Source organism: Vulpes lagopus, chromosome 3 (genome assembly GCF_018345385.1).
Source record: "Vulpes lagopus strain Blue_001 chromosome 3, ASM1834538v1, whole genome shotgun sequence".
Classification (NCBI taxonomy): Eukaryota; Metazoa; Chordata; class Mammalia; order Carnivora; family Canidae; genus Vulpes; species Vulpes lagopus.
In genome coordinates this window covers 4,084,597-4,106,844 of record NC_054826.1, presented here as the reverse complement: position 1 = coordinate 4,106,844, position 22,248 = coordinate 4,084,597, and the positions used below count along the sequence as shown (strand labels likewise).

General features: G+C 33.2%; 1 protein-coding gene across 1 annotated transcript in view; it reads left to right on the top strand.

Moving 5' to 3' along the window:
- The window catches only part of CDH18 (cadherin 18), a 947,353-nt gene that overhangs the window by 256,519 nt on the left and 668,586 nt on the right, over nucleotides 1–22,248 (top strand). Inside the window, exon 2 of the mRNA XM_041746928.1 lies at nucleotides 17,806–17,867. The gene's annotated coding sequence lies outside the window, so the exon portion shown is untranslated. The remainder of the gene's footprint in view (nucleotides 1–17,805; nucleotides 17,868–22,248) is intronic.

Sequence of the window (22,248 nt, the reverse complement as noted above, 5' to 3'; positions counted from 1 at the left end):
ACTTCACAACGTATGCAGATGTAGGATCATGTTGTACACCCGAAACTAATACAATATGTCAATTATACTTCAGTTTAAAAATATTATATGCTTAATGTTATTATCATAGTATTCCATTTGACTCTACTCCCACCAAATTGCTTGCTGCCTAGTGATTTTCTCCTTTTCTGTGTTTTCATTACCTTGTTCTATAGTGACTCTTTTTTTTTTTAAGATTTTATTTACTTATTTATTCATGAAAGACAGAGAGAGAGAGAGAGAGAGGGGCAGAGACGCAGGCAGAGGGAGAAACAGGCCCCATGTAGGAAGCCTGATGTGGGACTCAATCCTGGGACTTCAGGATCACAGCCTGAGCCAAAGGCAGACACTCAACTGTTAAACCACCCAGGCATCCCTTATAATGACTCTACTTGAACATATATTTTTTTTTCCTCTCACCTAAGAAAACAAAAAGAAAAAAACCATCCTCTTCATTGAGACACTCCATAAAAGCCTTTCCTCCTATCAAAATCATTTGATGTAAAACAAAGAAAACAACTGAAAAAAAATTTTATAATTGTCTTTCTCTAGTTGGGCTAATAATAACAAAATGCCATTTTGTTAGACTGCCTAGATGGCCTATAAATAATAGAAATTTATGTCTAATAGTTCTGGAGTCTGTAATTCCAAGATGAGAATATCCACATGGTCAAGCAAGGGCCCTTTTCCAGACACAGACTTCTCCTTGTCTCCTCTTATGGTGGGAGGGTCAAAGGATCTTGCTAGGGTCCTTTCCATGAAGACACTCATCCCATTCCTGGGGACTCCTCTCTTACCTAATCACCTCCCAAAGGCCCTACCTCCTAATACTATTGTTTTGAGCATTAGGTTTTCAACACATGGATTTAGGGGAGACCCAAACATTCAGATCACAGCATTATGCCCTTGCCCCCTCCAAAAAACTCATGTCTTTCTCACACGCAAAATGCATGTGTTCTGCCCACTAGCCCCAAAAGTCTTAACTTATTTTAGCAAAACTCAGAATTCTAGGCCCAAAATATCTCATCTAAACATTATTTAAATCAGGTACAGTTATATATATATATATATATATATATATATATATATATATAATCTTCTTTATCTATTGGTGAATATGTTTCCATATCTTGAGTACTATGCATAATACTGAAACATGAGAGGACCATGGGGATGCAAATAACTCTTTGAGATTGGAGGGGGATACAGAACATGGAAGACTCCTAACTCTGGGAAACGAACTAGGGGTGGTGGAAGGGGAGGAGGGCGGGGGGGTGGGGGTGACTGGGTGACGGGCACTGAGGAGGGCACTTGACGGGATGAACACTGGGTGTTATTCTGTATGTTGGCAAATTGAACACCAATAAAAAATAAATTTATTATTAAAATATTAAAAAAAAACTTATTTGGATGTATACCCAAAGAATTGCTAGATCATATGGTAATTCTATTTTTAATTTGTAAGGGAACTCCATACTCTTTCCATGGTGGCTGTACCAATTTGCACTTCCAATAACAGTGGGCAGGGTTCCCTTTCTCCACATCCTGGACAACACTTTTTAAAATCTCTTGTCTTTTTGATAGTAGCCATTCCAAAAGGTGTGGGTTGATATCTCACTCTTGTTTTGATTTGTATTTTTTTGATTGGCAACGTTGAGCACCTTTTCATGTACCTGTCGACTATTTTATGTCTTCTTTGGTATAGAATGTCTATTCAGTTCATTTGCCCATTTTTAAATTGAATTATTTGGGTTTTATTGTTATTAATGAGTTACATGAATTTTTATGTATTTTGTATATTAACCCTTTATCAGATATATGCTTTGCAGGTATGTTTTCCCATTCCACTGGTCGCTTTTTCGTTTTGCTCATTATTTATTTTGCTATGAAGTTTTGAAATCATGGAGGCAGTCCTGTTAATCTCTGAATCACTGTTGGGTTCCATCTTCCCTGGTCTTGAATAGCACACATTCATGGTGGAGTAGCTCTATATTCCATCCTGAAAAATCTAAGAAATCAGAAACCTTCTTGTCTCCTCCCCGTTTGGGAAAAGGGCTGTTTTCATGCTGAAGTGGTTAATTAAGTCCCTGGTTCACATCCAAACTAATATCTTTATCAAAAAGCCACTTGGTCACACCCTCAGGCTTTTCTTTCTAAGGTGCTTTTCCATCCTTTGCAATATGGATAGGCTAAGGATGTTTAAAGTATTTAAGTTCTGCTTACTTTTGGATTAACAATTCCATTTTTAGGTCACTTCTTTCTTCTTGCATTTTACTATTATGTTTCAAGAGAAGCCAGCTCACACCTTCAACACTTTCTTTACATAGTTCCTCAGCCACCATGTATCCCAACTTTATTGTTAGAATTTCTACCTTCTACAAAACACTGGGGTAGACCCAAGTCAGCAAAATTTCTGCTACTTTTTAACAAGGATGACCTTTTCTTAACTGTCCAATAGCATATTCTCATTTCCATCTGAGACCTCACCAGAATGAACTTTCCTGTACATATGTCTACCAGTATTCAGTCCAGGGGCACTTTTGTAATATCTAAGAAGACTGAAGTGTCTTCTCTAAATCTCCCCCTTTGTCTTCTGGAAAATTCTCATCAGAATTGATTTTGAAATCTGTTTGTGGAAATGTAAGATGTTTATTGCATGCACCTTCAAACTCTTCTAGCCTCTACCCTTTGCTCTGTTCCAGCATTGCTTCCACATTTTAAGGTACAAGTGTACCTTGGAGATATTGTAGCTTGGGTTCCAGACCACCAAAATAAAGCAAATATAATAATAAAATGAGTCAAATGAATGTTTTGTGAAAGTCATATTTATACTATACTATAGTCTTATATGTGCAATATTATGTCTAAAAATTGCATATACCTTAATTTAAGAATCCTTTATTGCTAAAATATGCTAAGCATCACTGATCCCAAATCACCATAATGAATAACTTTGAAAGATTGCAAGAATTACCAAAACGTGACACAGAGACAGAAAGTAAGCAAAAAAAAATTTTTTTTGAAAAATGTTGCCGATACAATGTGCTCAATGCAGGGTTGCCACAAACCTCAATTTGTAAACAAAACAAAACAAAATAAAAACAAAACTCACAATATCTGCAAAGCACAATAAAACAAGGTATGCCTGTATTTGTTGCACTAACACCTCTACTTCTGAGATACTGAGAAAGTGAGACTAGTTTCTTAGGACACCTGGGTGGGGCTCAGTGGTGGAGCATCTGCCTTGGGCCCAGGGCGTGGCATGGAGTCCCACTTCGGGCTGCCTGCATGGAGCCTGCTTCTTCCTCTGCCTGTGTCTCTGCCTCTCTCTCGCTCTCTCTCTTTGTCTCTCATGAGTAAAGAAATAAAATCTTTAAAAAAAATTGGTAGCTTATACGTAGCATATTATGATTTCCTTCCCACTCCTAATCATGTAGCTCATTTCTTTTCTCATTCTGTCTTATAAAAATTATCTTATTTAATTATACAAGACAAAAGTGTGAAAGATAGTAATAGAAGTCTTCTTGTATGAGTTTACTTAATTTTTTTATATTGTACCTCTGAATAGAGCTCAAAGAAACCTTCCCTTTCCTATTAATTCATTGAAATGATTTCCTCTTCTTTTTCTCTTCCTCCTCCTCTCCTTTTTTTTTTTTTTTTTTTTTGTTGTTGTTGTTGTTTTCTACCTATGGTCAAATCTAATTCTCCTGTCTCCATTTCTTTTATTTTTATATGAGAAAGAGAGAGAGAGTGAGCAGGGGGAGGGGCAAGGAAGAGGGTCTCATGTAGACTCCTCGCTGAGCACATCCCAGTGGGGGCTTGATATCCTTATCCTGAGATCATGACCTGAGCCAAAATCAAGAGTTGGATGCTTAACTGCCTGAGCCCCCCAGGTGCCCCATCCTATCTTCATTTCTTATTCCCTTAAATTCAAATTATCTCCAAAGGGAACATTTTAGATGATAAACCCCTTCTTACTATTTCCCTGTGTAAAGCATTCTCTGTTTCCCATAACAGTGGTGGGCAAAGAAGGATTCACGTGCTCTGGCAGTTGCTCATGTCAACTTATTGCCGTACAAAGATCAAATAATAGAATCTATCTCAAAATCTATTTTTGTTGTTTTAATTTCTAGGACTTGTAAAGCATAAGTGTATTAGAAAGATAAGCTTAATGTTGTACATATTGGAGACGCACCTGTCATCTATTGAGATATTAATTTCACACCCACTCCAGTACCATGTTAATTCCATATATTTTGCTTCCTATAATCTAGTGCATCTCTCCTGCACCCTGTTTCCCTGGGCATTCTGAAATAAACTGGCATTTTCATTCTGAAGGCTTCTTCTGTCAAAGAGAAATAGTCTATGTTGAGTCAATTGCAAAACTGCACATCTGTTCTTTAGAAGATAGTTTTCCTAGGCTGTTTGATTTTTCTTCACAAAAAAGGAAGAAAACAATGCAACAATTAGTATGCATAGAGAAAACAAAAGTTTTCTCTCTTTTTCTTTAACTTTTTTCTCTTCATTCTAATGATGAATGAACTCTCCCTTCTATATATTAACAAAAATGACAACTAAAACAAAAAAACAACAAAAATTGCCTTTGTAGAGAAATATTGGCTCTGATAGGAACAGTGTTAGAAAAAAAGGGCATAAGGATTAGGGAGGCAATATAAAATAAATTTAATTTCAAGGTTGCCTATTATATATCATCAAATGTTAATGACTGGTATTGTGGTGCTTTTAGGTAAATTTGGGGTATTGACATTTGTTCAGACTGAACTGGGTCATTTAGTTTATATTTTCAAGTCTCCACAGGTTTCTCTTCTAGCACTCTCCAAACATATCCTGATATCAATCTTCTTTCCTTCAAATCTTTCTTCTTATCACTAGTAAATCATTCTTGGGAGAACTAGTTCTCCCAATAGATTTGTCAACCGTTGAAATGGAGAATTTAGACTCTATCTGATGAATATCTCATCTGAATCCCTGCTGAGCATACAAATATCCCCCTGCTCGTCAAAGAAACATTTGTCCTGTGTCTTTCTGTAAAGCCACCCATTTTTAATAGCAATATTATGAAATTTAAAAATATAGGGCTCAGGCTATATGCATGAGCTTTTTTAGAATAGCTAATTATTAAATAATGAATTGATTCACTCAGAAAACCTTAGATAGCTAACAAGAGCTCCCTATTTTGTAGTATTTCTTTTTATGTCCCTTTTTTTTGAGATGTTCTATAGACAATTAAAATAGGCATATTACATTTGCCAGGTTTACTGGATCTATGGGAGATCAACACCTTTCTTCGTAAATTAGCATAATAAAGGCTGATGGCAATTTTTATATTATACTGATGAATGCCCTTTTAAGTCAAGTATTTTCATATTTGACTCATATTTGACTTTCTCTTACAAGGCATCATTCACAACTAAAAATTATTTGCTGAAATGACCAAGTAACAATTATGTTAATATTTATAATTTTTCATCCTTTAGATAATTTTAAGGTACTTTTCTGACTAAGAACCTCTGAGGACCCAATATGCATAGTAGTAATTTTGTCAAGAATATCAATACCGTCATTGATAACATTCACTATTTCATTGAATACTGATGGTTTAGTTGTAGCATTTAAACTTCAGGATTATTGTATCTGTACTTAGGACTAAGTCTTTTAAGTAGTCCAGGCAAACTATCAGATTAAAAAAATAATGAGACTTTTATAAAGTATTATTTTAAAGGATTGTATTTAAATATTTTTAAATTGCCATAATTCTTTTTTAGAAATATTTAGATTAAAAAGATCTATTTTAATGATTTGCTTCTGAATCAGTAAGATCAACATACAATTGTTCTGCATAATGTTAATATATTTATTTTTATGGTTAAGTAAAGAAAATTAAAAGAATTATGAGCTTTTCCTCAGACAGTAGTAAACAATGACAGAACTCGCATCCAAGAAAATTCTAAAGTCCTCTTCTTCAGCATATGGACAAGCAGATGCATAGATTTTGATCCCAGCAGAAACATGAAAAATATCCAGAAAAAAATATTAACATTCATAGTAAAACAGGGATTAAGATTCAAATCCAACCGGTAGTATTTACAAAACAGAGAGCCTAAGAGGAAGTAACTGAGGGAACAAGGGGTACTTGTAACTCTTTAAAAAAAAATCATTTGGGAAGAAATTTCTAGATAATTAAAACATTTGTTCATAAAGACACAGCTTTATGTTGGGCGATTAATAGAACAGGCAAACAAATATATGGATTCTCTTCCTTTAGGCTATTTTCTTTTTCAGGAGCAGAGTTTTCATACATAGGCTTCTATTGTCTCTGAACAGCCAGGGAAAAATGTGAGTGTTGCTTAAATGTGACATAGAGGAGAAATTTAATGGAGTATATTCTTCTTACCTTCTATGTCCTTGTGTTAGACTCACATAAGAATGGAAAATTGGATTAAGTGACTGCCGTGAACATATCTAGTGTATTTCTCTACATAATGACATAAAATTTTCGTATTTTCCCAGCCTTGAAGTTCTTTATCTCAATTACCTTATCTCTCCACTGAAAACTGAGTCACTTTGACCCAAATATTTTGGAATTACAATAGGTTTTAAGAACTGGGGAAATTTCCACAGAGAACATTGTGAGCTGATTTTGTATAACGATGCCATCCTCTCTGATGATGCAAAAAATATATATAAAATAAAATAAGAACAACACATGACTTCATTTTTGTTTAGTAGTTGATGGAATTTTGCCTTTATAGATGATAGAAACTCAGTTAAAAAAATTACTGGTTGTGCTCTTCTTCTCAGTAGAAAATGGAATCAATACAGTGTTGTCTGCTAAAGAAGGAACATGCAATTGTGAAAATGAAGAATAGTGGAGCACGACCCTCTGTGATGACCTGTTACCATTTCTGTGGCATCTTATACCTCAGAACAAGTGAACCGCCAGTGTATCGCATCGAGTGTCTAACATTCATGCAGAACGTACATATCAATGATTCAACTAGATGATCCAGTCACTCCTTTTTGAACTTGAAAAAATTTAATATTTACAAATGAGTACTTTTTAAAGCATGGTAATTTGCTGGCCAGCTGAATGTTGTGTCAACAATTCCTTTGCCTTTCTCTATAGGTTTGCAAAATTGTATCTGGAATCTACTTTTATCTAAATTTATATAAGTAAATTGATATATTTACTTTATTGATTTACCCCTCAAAATCATAGCAGTTGATGCATATAGCTATAATTCATTCATCTTTACTGCTCTCTAGTATTAATTGTAGGACTGTGCCACATTAAAAGAATAACAACGACAACAAAAATATTCCATGGACATATGGGTTATTTCTGCCTGACTCTCTTTTCTTATTCTATCTTGGTGGACTGGCATATGTCTCTTTCCTAAATACCAGATTTTCTAAATAAAATGAAAGGTTTTTGTTCAAAGTACAACTAGAGATTTTTAAACCCATCCGTAGTATATAATTAGGCCACCGTCCGCATGTCTGCTAACTTGTGATAGCTCTGTTTTTTGTTTGTGTCAGGTATCAAGTTGAACTTTCTAGTCACTAATGAGAATTATCATGTATTGTTTTTCTAAGAAGTAGTTATTTTCTCTCCTATGAAGTGCCTGATGAATAATTTTTGTCATTTTAAAAATGAGATTGTTGTGGTTTTGTTTTTGCTTAATGATTGAGAATTTTCTTTCTTGAACTTAATTTGATCCATGATAAGTTAGTTGTGTTGAAAATATCATCTATGATATGAAATTTGTGTTCACTTACTTAACGGTGAATTTTGCTAAGCCAAATTTTAACTTTTTAAAAATATAGTTTATTTATTCATGAGAGTCACAGAGAGAAAAGCAGAGACAGGCCGAGGGAGAAGCAGGCTCCATGCAAGGAGCCCAGTGTGGGACTCCATCCCAGGACCCCGGGGTCATGACCTGAGCTCAACCACTGAGCCATTCAGGTGCCCTCAAATTTTTACCTTTATGTTAGAATCTACCTACTTTTTTTTTTAGATTTGAGAATGTTTATGGTATACATAAAAGTTTTACCTATTTGAAAGCATGAATATATTCCTATAGTTTGTTTTTAGCAAATTTTCTTTTTAGTTAATTTTATATCTTAAAATATAATTAGCATACAGCATTATATTAATTTCAATGTACAATATGATGATTCAACAATTCTATACATTTCTCAGTGCACATCAAGGAAACTACTCTAGAACGTCTCTATTTCACCACCACCCCACCCACCTCCCCGCGGGCTACCACCAGTTTGTTCTCTATATTCAAGAATCTGTTTATCTCTGTTTTCTTTGTCCATTTGTTTTCTTTTTTAAAAATTGAACATATGAGTAAAATCTTCTGTCGTCTTTCTCTGATTGACTTATTGCACTTAGCATTATACTCTCTAGGACCATCCATGTTGTTGCAGATGATAAGATCTCATTCTTTTTATGGTTTATGCTATTCCTCTACAGTCCTTATCTTCTTTACCCAGTTATCTATTGGTGGACATTTAGGTTGCTTCCATATTTTCGCTACTGTAAATAATGCTGAAAAATATAGGGATGCATATATCTTTTTGAGTTAGTGCTTTTCTTTGGGTAAATACCCAGCAGTGTAATTACTGGGTCATATAGTAGTAATTCTACTTTAAATTTTTCTAAGAACCTCAATCCTGTTTTTCACAGTGGCTGCACCAGTTTGCAACTAGGACTTCAAAAACATAAGCATATTCAACTAGCTTGTTTGCCACAAACCAGAATATTTTATTTCATCCGCACAGGATTGCCGACTTACTTTCTGTTGTGCAACATAAGGAAACCTTTCATTCTTTTCCTATATTGTTTATCCAAACAATATTTATTGAAAAGTTCACCTTGTTTTGCTAATAATATTCCTATCATCTATCAGGTATGCACAAATGCTTGAATTTTGTTTTCTTGGCTCTCTTTTCTGTTAGTCTACTTGTCTTTCTTGATGTCAGTAACGCACTGAAATAACTATTGTAGTGTTAAAATTATCTTTGTTATCTAGAAGAAATTTGGCCTATTACTCTTGTCCAAATGGGTTTGACTCTATTTGAAAATTTATATTCCCATATACAGTTCAAAAGTAGCTTATCTAATTTTTGAATTTGTGATTTTGTTGAAACTATTGATAAATTTTGGAGAGAAATGAGATCTTTATAATACTCAATCTTTCTTTTTTTAAAGATGGGAAGATAGAAAAACATATTTAGAAAAGTACAAATTTAATCTTGTCATTTTCTTTCTTGTAAATTGAAACATTTATCATGGGTAATTCCTTTTTTTTGCTTTTTTAATATCAAGAAATACTTTCTTCTCTTGTCCTAAAAAAATTGTGGTATAAATATAGCAGCACAACTGCTTATTTTTTTGTCATTATTTGCTTTATTTTGGACCTTTACTCAATCTTATGTTTTAGGTGACTCTTCTAAACAGTTTTCAACTACACTTTTTCTGATAGGACAACTTTCACCATTTAGCTAAATAATTACTTCTCCTTATTTTATTATGATTTATTATATACAGTATTTAATGCTGGATTTAACAAAAATATCACAGTCAATACTGTAAATTTGGGCATATTTGCTGTTATAAATTTTCATTGGACTTTTTTTCTCTATTTTACTGTCACTGTATTAGGAGGAGAGAGAGTTGTTATATTTCTAATCCAACATTATTCTAAAACTAGAGCCCTTTATATATCCCAGCTTCTGTGATGTGTATGTATGTGTAGGATTTTTGTTGTCTGTCTGTTTGCTTCTTATTGGGTTTCTCCTCATGAGACTGAATCATCACAAGTTCACACATATTAATGTGCTGATGCATTGGGATCAGCAAATACCTCCTGCATTCCTGTGTGGCTCACCCTTCAGTCTGAGTATTTCATACCTTGGTATCAGCTCATGGGTACATTTGATATTTTATGGTGATATTCTCGTCAGCATTTGAATTGCTTTCTGTGAGCATCTAACTGGCCACATTTCTGGAAGAGCAGTTCTACCTCTGGACATAGTTGTGAATATTTACAGTACTGTTGGACAATAGAGCAACCATTGTATTTTTTGCGTTAAAAATTCGGGGCACTTGGGTGATTCAGTTGGCTAAGCATCTGACTCTTGATTTGGGCTCAGGTTGTTCTCAGGGGTGTGGGATCCAGTCTCACTACAGACTCTGTGTTCAGCCGGGAGACTCCTTGAGATTCACTCTTCTTCTCCCTCTGTCACTCCATCCCTGCTCGTGCACTCATTCCCTCTCCCTAAGGACAGAAATTAAAATTAAAATCAATTCTGACTTGTAATTTTTATAGCAAAATGTCAAATACTTGAAGCATACTTGGAGATAATATTTTCTCACTAGTTATGTTTCCTACTCACTTGCATTTCATTTAAAATAAAATATTTTCATGACAAAAATTTGGTGAAAACATGTTCCTTATTTTACAAATAATTGAATATGTGTCTCTAGGTCTCATACATAAGATCATTGATTTTGCTTATGATGTATTAACAACAATACAGTTTTGATGAAATTGCTTATGTAATTAATATCCTCCTCTCATTTAAATTTTTCTAAAGTCTTTTTAATTATTTTGAATATTAATTTCAAACTATTTTTCTCTATCTTAAAACAATTTTTTAAAATTCAGATTAAAATATTGTAGACTGGTCTAATCCTTCCTTTGAAGCAAGATTTTTATGGCCAGCTGTGAAGGGACATGTTAAAGCACAATCTTAGTCTTACTATCCAAGTGATATCAACTTCCAGCAAAGAGACAAATACAGTTTCTTCCATATCTCTAAGTATGGACTGTAGTTCTAATGATTCATACCCTTCAGAATTAAATTTACTTTATTTAATGTTCATGTAGATTAAAATCACATTCATAACTATGTTATTTAAGTCTTCAATACATTTTTCATCAAGTTACCAGCATATCTACTGACTTTCAGTTATGATGAAGAAATATCCCTTAAAGTCTTTCTTCCCCCTAAGATTTATTTATTTATTTATTTATTTTAGTGACAGAGAGTGCACAGGGGGAGGGGCAGAGGAAGAGGATCTTCAAGCAGACTTTCCTCTGAGCTTGGAGCCCTACTCCAGGCTGGATCCTACAGCCCATGAGATCATGATCTGAGCTGACACCAAGAGTTAGATACCTAACGCACTGAGCCACCCAGGCACCTCCTTAAAGTCTTAAAATTGAAGTCCCAAAGTTCTTTCGCTTATATGATTATATAAGTCAGTATTTAATATTTTAGAAATAAAAGCTGAGGAATTTTTTTAACTTAACAATAATTTTGGCATTATTTGACTTTTAAAAAAATGATGTCTGGTTTAATAGAAAGCAGATGAATTATCATATCTGCTTCCTTAATCTATTACACTAGGCTGTTTAGTTGAAGTATATGAGAAAAAAATGGCCTCATTCTCATATGTGTTTGAAAATGGCAGCATTTTAATATTTTTCAGGTAACTGTGATGTTTTTGATATACATTAAAATCAACAGTTTTTAAAGATTATATTTATTTGAGAAAGTGCACACACACGAGAGAGAGAGAGAGAGAGAGAGAGAGAGAGAGAGCATGAGTGCAGGAGCAAGGCAGGAGGCAGAGGCAGAGGGAAAAGAAGGCTCTATCAGGGAGGGAGCTGAATGCAGACAAAACCCAGGACCCTGGGATTATGACCTGCCCCCAAGGCAGATGCTGTAACAACTGAGCCACCAGGACCCTCAAAACTCAACAATTGGGGGCACCTGGGTGGCTCAGTCAGTTAAGCATCTGCCTTCAGCTCAGGTCATGATCCCATGTTCCTGCTTTCAGGCCCCGCATTGGGTTCTCTGCTCATCAGAGAGCCTGCTTCTCTCTCTCTCTCTTCCTCTTTCTCTCTTTCTCTCTTTCTCTCTCTCTCTCTCTCTCTCTCTCTCTACCTCTCTCACTTTCTCTGCCTGCCACTCTGCCTATTTGTGTTTCTTTCCATCTCTGTCAAATAAACACATAAAGTCTTAAAAAAAAAAAAAAAGACACCTCAACAATTGAAAAATCCTTAACCTGTGGATGATTCTGGAACATTATCCTTTGGTCATTTGAGAAATATTGTTTTGCTGAGATATGCAGAACTTCCAAATAATGACAAGTTTCATTATGAAAAAAAAATCAAATTTGCCCAAATTGTGAATAGTCTTAATAGAAAAGTCTTTTAGATTCGAAAAACTGTCAAAATCAAGTGGATATGCACAAATTTTCACAAATTCAAATTTTTGCTTAAAATAATGAATCATTGGCAACAAATACTGTGAGTTCTTTGAAGTAGCAATTTCTTCTGTTCACATTCAAGGAAATGTCTAACAAATGGTGAAATCTGAGTATCTACATTTGGCTGTCACTATGTCAAATAAAAATGGTATTCCATAAAAATAAAAAAAATTATAAAACGGCTAGTTTAGCTCATAGCTCACAACTCAATTACCCATATACTTTTCCTGTTGCTACAATTATACTTCAGATAAGAACAGAAGAGTCTCATATATATTTCCTGTTTCTTCATACAGAATATAAAATGATATGTACTCAACGCCACACATTTATTTATATTTATTTATTTTTCTTTTTTTAAGGAAAAACTAACATTTTCCCCTTCTCTCCCTCTTACCATTTCTTTCTTTCTTCTTTCTTTCTTTCTTTCTTTCTTTCTTTCTTTCTTTCTTCTTTTTTTCTTTCTTTCCTTTATTTTCTTCTTTCTTTTCTGTTTTTCCTGAAACTGTATTGAGTTGAAAAATACAATAAGTTTTAGTACAGTTGGGAGTCACTTTTTTGATTTATGCTTAGGAACCAGCATTTTTACCTAGAGTTTTTTTTTTTTTTCCTTTCCCCCCTTCTGTCAACACAGTAAAAAGAGCATAATGTTTAATTACTATGGAAATGGTTTAAACCTCACGCATCTCCTCAGGGAGATGGGATCTCCAGGGGTCTCAGGGATCACACTTGAAAAAATACAACCTTAATGCAATTTTCTCTGTCACATTTTCAGTACCCTACATTTTATGCAAATATATCATGGAAAACAACATAAAATCTAACATAACTAAGACACTTTTAATGAATAGTATTACACATAACATAATTATGGCTCTTAGTTATTATGTCCCTTCCAACATTGTGAAAGCACATTGAAGGGGACTGGCCTAGTTATTGCTCTCTGAGCCCTCTTTGCCAGTACTACTAAATCATTGTCATTTAAGGACATAATTAGCACATCTCATTAGCTAATGAAGATAACGACCATTAAAATTCTTTCCCAATTTATGGTTTCCCCTTTATCACAATTTAACAACAATGTCGTTTCAGGGTAATAACAAAATTGGCTTACAAATGACCCTTATACTAATGAACGAGCAGCACCTTGTATCAAGGAGCAAAGGATTATTTATACATTGCACTCCTAATTATATTATGTAGTGGAGTCCTGTTGCTGATGACTTTCCAATGTGATTCAGTCAAAATGTTTGGTCTTATTGTTGTTATGTTGGAAGTACAAACCAAACCATATAGAATATGACTATTTTTCTTTAGCAATCTTTTTTTTTTTTTTTTTTTTTAGCCTTTAGCAATCTTTATGGAACGGTGTTATTTTTTTTTAACCTTCCAAGTGTTAAAATAAGGGATGAATTATAATGATCAATGCATATGGCATATCAAAGCATTTCTAAGTAAAATGGCCTTATTTTTAAATACAGATTGCTCTATTTGTTCAACTTACTTCGTCTTTCTAAAAAGTTGTTTTCCTGTTGTTAATGTGAAAGACGCATTTAAAAATATCTGAAATTAAAAACACTGTTCTATTGTTAATTATTAACATTCTCAGGGGAGAATGCAGAAGAAAAGCATCTTTTGGAGTTGCTAAAATAAATGCATTTACATTTAACTCTATAAGTCAAAAAGCTGAATTAGAAATTTACTGCTTCTCAATATCACTTTGAGGTAGTTTTATTAGTTTTCTATTGCTGTGAACAAGTACCACAAACACAGTGTGTTAAAACACCTCTCATCTCATACTTTCTCTAAGTCAGGGTCCAGGCCTGGTTTTTCTGCTTTCATAAGGAGGAACAATGAATTGGTGAGGGTTATGGCAGCATAATGTTAGATGCATGTCAAACATTAGTCCAAACCCATAGAATATACAAAGCCAAGAGTGAACCATATGTAAATTATGGACTTTGGATGATTATGATGTGCCACTGTAGGTTCATAAATTTCAACAAATGTACTGCTTTGGCAGGGATGTTGATAATGGAGGAAAGCTATGCATTGTGTGGGGATAGGGGGTATATGAGAAATCTCTGTACCTTCCCTTCAAAATTCCTCTGAACCTTAAACTACTCTAAAATAACTATTAACGAAATCACTAACAAAATTGTATTAAATGAATACATTATTGTACTCTGCTGCTATGTCTCTCCTTTTGTTATTTATGGACAACCTTCAGAGGCTTTAGTTTTGTGAATATATATACTAAGCCTGTAATTTAGGGAATAAATTGAAATCAAGTGGAATGCAACATAACATGAATAGCTTTGATACTATGACCTCTATATAGCTAGAATACATTTTTATAAAACTACATACATATATTTTTAAACATATTTTTTTCTTAAAATATACTTATAAATGTACTTTTCATTATTTGGAGAGCTAAGAAGTGCAAATGAATACTTATTGAAATTGTCTCAAAAATAATTGTTGCATTTAAAAATATTGGGTAGATGGAAATAGCTAAGTAGAGACAAGACAGTGTGCTATATTAAAAAGTGAAATATTTTTTTAATATATAAACGGAAAATATTATAAATCCTTTTCAGGGGCAACCCAGGTCGCTCAGCGGTTTAGCGCGACCTTTGGCCCAGGACGGGATCCTGGAGACCTGGGATCAAGTCCCACATCAGGTTCCCTGCATGGAGCCTGCTTCTCCCTCTGCCCATGTCTCTGTCTCTGTCTCTGTCTCTCTCTCTCTGTCTCTCATGAATAAATAAAATCTTAAATAAATAAATAAATCCTTTCCAGAAAGTATTTAAATGGATTGTCCCCTTATACTTGAATAAATGTACGTGACACAGAAGACGGGGTTGCTTTTCCACTGGTGAAATCTCCTGTTTGATGTAGTTGTTTGCAATGTGCTCAGGACAATTATAAATTAATTTTCCTTTCCCAGGCTATGTTATTTATTTTATTTATTATTTTTGTTTGTTGAAAGTTTTTATTTAAATTCTAGTTAGTTAACATGTAGTGTAATATTGGTTTCAGGAGTAGAATTTTGTGATTCATCACTTATATATAACACCCAGTGCCCATTACAGGTTTCCCCCTTAATATTCTTCACCCATTTAGACCATCACCCACTCACCTTCCTTCCAATAACACTCAATTTGTTCTCCATAGTTAAAAATCCCTTACGGTTGGCCTCCCCCTCATCTCATCTTTTTTTTATTTCCTTCCTTCCCTTTTATTTCCTTCATCTGTTTTGTTTCCTAAATTCCACATACTTTTGAAATTATATGGTATTTGTCTTTCTCTGACTGACTTATTTATCTTAGCATAGGACACTCTAACTCCATCCACGTTGTTCCAAGTAGCAAGATATCATTCGTTTTTATGGCTGAGTAATTTACCAGTGGATAGCAATCTTTTGCCAGATTTTAAACAGTTAAATCAGGGAGCTGTGTGACAATTTGAGTCAGTGCTGTGCACTAGGTCATACACATGGAAGAGAGTTACTGCTTCTTCTATGCTAGCAATGGAGCTGAGATGAAATTATCAGCCATATGCTATTGGCCTCATTTCCAAAAGGCCTCTGTTAACCTTAGGAAAACATGTAAGTTCTACATAAATAGGTCCTTCTGTGCTCACCTATGAGTTTCTCTCTTGTGGAATATTCAAATAACCCAGTTCTTAAAAACTGTTCCTTGGAAATCCTTGCTCCTCTATGCAAATCATACATATGTGAGTTGAATGGCGCCATGCTTCATGCACTGTGAGAGCGATTCCAGTTCCTGGAAACAGCGCCTCTTAACACTGTAGCATAACTAGCTCCTAAAATCAAACTTAGAAATCAGGCACATTGGGTTCTATGTACTCTTATTTTCGGAAAGGCCATATTGAAAATGTCAGAGTTCTAAAATATACCAGGATAGAGAGCACATGTAGGTAGCTTAGGGAGAGGGAAGCTCCTGAGTAGTATGTGTTCTAAAGGAATTTGAGACTTTTTGCTTTGATACATCAAAAGATCTTTATATCATTAATTCATAATCGCTTGCTGCCTAATTTTTTAGCACTTTTGATAATATTATATACAATATATATTTATTTTGGTATATATATTTACTCTCCAAAATATAAACACCATGAGGGCAGGTGCTTTTGTCTCTTTTGTTCAGTGCTATATCCCCAATATGAATAATAGTGTTTGGTACCTAATAGGTACTCAGTAAATAATCGTTTATATTATAGAATGAATAATCTATTCCTCTTAACTTTTTCCTAAAGTATTTGAGGCTTCCATTTGATTTTGTAAATGTCATTTTTAAATAATATTTTCATTTATTTATTTATTTATTTGAGAGAGTGCATGAGGCGATGGGGCAGAGGGAGAAGCAGGCTCCCCACTGAGCAGGAGTCTCATGCAGAGGCTCCATCCCAGGACCCAGAGATCATGGCCTGAACCTAAGGCAGATGCCTAACTGACTAAGCCACGCGGGTGCCCCTGTAAATGTCATTTCAATCATAGCAAATCACATGGTCACCTAAGATCATTGCTAAGTTGATTTTGGCTAACGATAAGAAGAATCCTTAAGCCATTTGATTTTAGGTTCTGAAGGGCTTCATTATCCTCTGAGCTTACATATTCACCTTTTATTTTTCTTATATTAATACTGTCTTTTCAATATTAATACTTCAATACAACTGAAATTATATTTTCACCTTATCAAAATATGAAAATACTATTAATTCCCTCTAAAATCTAAGTATCACAATTCTAGAACAATATACTTCTTTTGGATCTACAAAAGTCCCTCATTATATATTATATTTTAGTTCATATTTGGTTCTGTTTTCTGCATTTCCTTTCTGATCTTTCATATCGTATTAGTTTCAAAGGAAACTAATCATTGAATTCATAATACATACTAATAATTATTATTCTTATAAATAGTATTTTATTGTTACTTAGAGTCACTAATAATTTGTTTTATTATTTATTTTATTTTATGTATTACTAATACTTTAAAATTAAATAGTGACTGTGTATTAGGCTGAATGTTAGGTACCACAAATGGGTAGTAATACTTAATACTGAGGCCCCTACAAAGGGCATATTATATCTATATTAATCAGCTAAAGTACTAATGGTTCAGAGAACATAGCTGAATTGTCTAAAATTGCACAGCTAACAACTGAGCGAATTGAGATTCTAATTGGGGTGTCTGTCTCAAAGGCTATGCCCTAAAACAAAATAAAACAAAACAAAACAAAAGTCTGGCAGTTTGAGCTTCTCAATATTTTAGCCCTTCAAAAGGTACATTTGCTACTTTCCCCATCATGCTTTCATGAGTTGGGTTTTGAGTGGTATGGAAAAATGTATAATAACTATATTTTGCATTATTTATAACTATTCATAGATTTATACGATATGAATATTGAAAAGATTTTGATATATTTTTCTTTACATTTTCCTTCAGGACCTCATCACAGCTGTATATAAGAAAATATATCACCTAACATTCATGAATTGAATTATAAGGTAAATTTTTCAATGATTTTTGTTATATCAAAAATGTTATAGAACTGTTAAAATTGTTGAGATACAGTTTCTCTGAAAGATCTTTATAGCTAGCTATCTTGCTATAAAAGGTTTGAGTTAGGAATTCTCTTCTGTTTTCAAATTATACTTTAAAAATATTATCTATCTATCAACTTATTTTTTCTCAGGAATTTTGGAACTGCTTCTAATAGGCACACTTTTCAAATGTCATAGAACCATCCAAGTGCATTGACATTAGGCTGACTTTTATAAGTATTTCTAAATTTTCTTTTAAAAACGTAGAAGCTCAGGAAAGAGCTCTCAATGAATATATTACTACATTTCCATATTTTAAGAACTATTTTTAAAATGTAATTTTGTAAATGTATGTGCTTGAAATACACATAGAGAAATCATATTATTTATGTTTTACTAATTATTTGGACTTGTCACTAGATGTAGATCTCTTTCCTAATGAACATTGAATTTGCATTTTGTAACATCTTTGAATGTCAATTTCTTAAGATATAACTGGTCCTGGCTATTAATTATCACTTATCTATTAAGTTTGTCTTATAAGTAGGGTTTACTAAAACAATGATACTTATATTTGAATAATAAGTATAATAGGTATAGGTATTGAAAAATTTAATAAATAATAGATGAAAATACACCTACCATGTTGGTGAATGACTAATGACATCTGATACGAAACTGCCTTGCATTATGATGAACTTCTCCTTGAATACTTGAATTTCTTATGAAAAATTGAAAGGTAAGGATACAAGTCATGATATCAAAAGTATTATATGAATTAATATAATTACTCTAATAATTCTAATAATATAATTATAATAGAATTATATAATTAATATAATAATTAATGTATATTCTTGCCCCTTTGTACCAATAAAAGAGATAAAAAATGCTGCTATATCAAAACACTCAATATTTTCAAAGTCAAATCCTGTTGTTTTATATAATGTGCTTTTTATTTTACAAATACAACTCTAAATACAGATCTGATCTTGTTATAATATATTAAATGTAAAACAACAACAGCAAACAAACAAAATCTAAACCAAATTGTATTCCATTCAACTCAAGCCAGGGTATAAGGCAACACAGTTTTTGAACATTAGATCCCTCCTCCCTCATACACCACCTCCTGTACGTGGCCCAAGTCCCCTCAGGATACTGAAATCTCGATCATGTTGGAAATTCTTACAAACCATGAGTTTTCTTATTACATATATTTGGAATGTATTTGTGTTGAACGAATATTTGTTTTTGAAAATGTCTTCTTCGGTGCAAGTACATGTGGGAGTAAAAATAAGATATAGAAACAATGCTATGAAAGACTTTGTGGCATACATAGCTTAGTTATTTTAATAATAAATAAACTATTATACATAAGCAAGACTGCTTATCATGAGTACACTTCATTATTACAAGAAAAACACAGTGGGCTTGTGTGAATGTGAGTATGTGGGTGTATAAAATTTACAGCATTCATTCCCCAGGGTGTAATTAAAGGTAAATATCTTTGAAAATGAAAATATTATAGGAAAATTTATTATTAAAGTATTTATTATGTTTTTATTTTATACTACCCATCTTTAAAATTGTGGGTATTGTGAACATAATATTTACACTGAGTCATTTAGACTGAATGTGAGAGCTAAGAACCATAGCATACTTTCAGAAAGGGTTATATTACAGTGAGTGGGACCTCTTAAATTGTAGCATCTTGTAAGATAATGGCTAATTAGACATTTAATATTAGCCCAAATTTCCATGGCTTTAGACCAAATTCAAACACAGGTCTGTGCAGCATACAGAAGGGGGACATGATTCTGTTTACCACGTGAATTTCATCTAAGAATATTTTTCAGTTCAAACATTTTTGCAACGTATATTTTAAAAAATAACAGAAAGGAAAAAAGGAAGCCAGAAGAAGAGATTTTACATTGATTTTATTTGTCAATTAAATTCTAACCATGCCTTTATATACATTCTGTGTCTCTGATTCGTATAAGGTATTCTGGAAACTCTATTATAATATATAACATTACAGGTTTAAATGTCTAGACAATATTTGTATTTAATTAATCAAGATAGACTTGAGATTAATATCCTTGTAAAAGGAAGTTTTTGTTACTACATAGGTTATAGAGTTTATATATGTAATTTTTAAATCTTTTTTCTTTTTTTTTGTAAATAAGCAGTTTCCAAACAGCAGTGTCCTTCATAAAGAGCTTACATTTTTGCAGAATATTCACATTTCACTTCTTTTCTGTAACTTATATTGAATGGTACATCTTTCATCAAAAATTTCGGAGAAACACAGTTTTCATGAAGGTACATGTCCACTTTAATGATTGAATTGTCTGTACAGTAGAATGAACAATATACCTGTTGAATGTTTAATGGAGTAGAACCATAAACTGTATAGCTTTCTCATAATTCAAAAGTTAATAGCTGTCCCCTAATTTTGAAAAATGATTCACTTGGATAAGCAATTAAATAAACAATTTTTATGTTTTTAGATGAAATGAATGTGAGTACATAATTTATACATACTGATACTCAAAATTTACCTCATTATTTTCAACAGATTATGATTATTTTTTATAATTATAGGAAAATTACATAATACATGTTTAATGAATTAAATTATTTAATATTTACCCTTCCCTTTTTTCATCTCAAAAATTTGAGTACAAATATATTTCTATCCACTAGATTTCAATAAATACTATTTCATACAATTTGTGTTAGAAAAGATATGACCTATCTGGTGTATTTACCCAATAGTAATTCTTGTTTGTTTGTTCCCATGTGCCTTTCTTAGTCTAATAAGTAGCCTTGATATAATTATATAAAGAAATCAAGTAAATTGTAGGAACGCCTGGGTGGCTCAGTGGTTTAGGATCTGCCTTCGGCCCAGGTCATGATCCCAGGATCCTGGGATCGAGTCCCACATTGGGCTCCCTGCATGGAGCCTGCTTCTCCCTCTCTCTGTGTCTCTGCCTCTCTCTGTGTGTCTCCTGAATAAATAAATAAATAAATAAATAAATAAATAAATAAATAAATAGAATATTAAAAAAAAAGAAATCAAGTAAATTGTATAAAATTTTCTACATGCCAGCATGTAATGGATTATATAAGTTTTTGCTTATTAATATGACTTATATTGAGTGATTTGTGTTTGTAAACTTATTTACTTTTCACAATTACCCTGTGATATAGATATGATTATTACTTTCCGGAAGACCTGTGGGTAAAATCAAAATGGCGTGGATTTTATAGGACTCTAGACAGTTGTTTTAAAATGTCAACTAAACCAAAGACACAATGTGATTATGTGAAGTTTAACGTTTGCTTACACTTGTATTTCGAAGTGCAGAGGAGTAAAACATCAACAAGAAATGCCCAGCAATCAGCATGGGGTCTCTCCCTGAAGAAGGTCACTGAGGTTTATCTGTGTTTGTTTTGAACTGGTAAAACTCTGGTTTCTAGTTGCAGTTGTTGAGATGTGGGTATTGTGTTTCAAAATAAGTTAATTCTGAAAAGGACCATCAGGTACTACAATGCCAGAGAAGGGGCCCTCGACAGGTCCGTTGTTTCTGCTGCCACTTGTTTGGATGTTGGAGTTCATGGCAAGAAGTGTTTGTGCTCACGGTTGAATGTTGTCCTCTTCGCCCTTAACTGCAGTAGATTTATGAGCATCTGGGGGATAGAATCAGACTGACAGTTTATGAGAAAGAATACGATCGTGCATTTTCATGTTTCCTGTACATCTGTTGATTAATAGCATGATTTTTGTTACTTAATGTCAAATACTTATTCCTTTTCTTACTCAACAGTGTCATCCAAATGAAACATATCTCATTGAAGAAATAACCTTCATATAATCAGAATTCAATCTGTCACTTCAATATTTCAAATCCCATCAAAATCCTCAATTAAAAAATAGCCTCATGTACATTTTGTAATTCAGTGATCACACATTAAATTTACTTTACAAGTCAAAGTATCTGGTGTGTGTTTATAAATAAATGATTATGTTTTCCTGGAATATAAAGTGAAATAGTTATCTACTCAATAGAAATGAATGAATCTTTCATAGTATGTTCTTTGAGTTAATTACGAATTTTCTCAAACATTTTGTTGTTTCTTGATTTTAATTCAAATTGTTTGTCCCTTTTCCTAATTATCTACCAACCTCTACCTATTATTGTGAAGTCACGATGCATAAATACTATACCTTAAACTACTAGAATTTGCCTTTTCCCCCAAACTATGTCTTTGACCCACCTTTGGAGAATCCCAATTCTTTCTCGCACAGTCTGTTATCTTCAGGACTCTAGTTAACTAA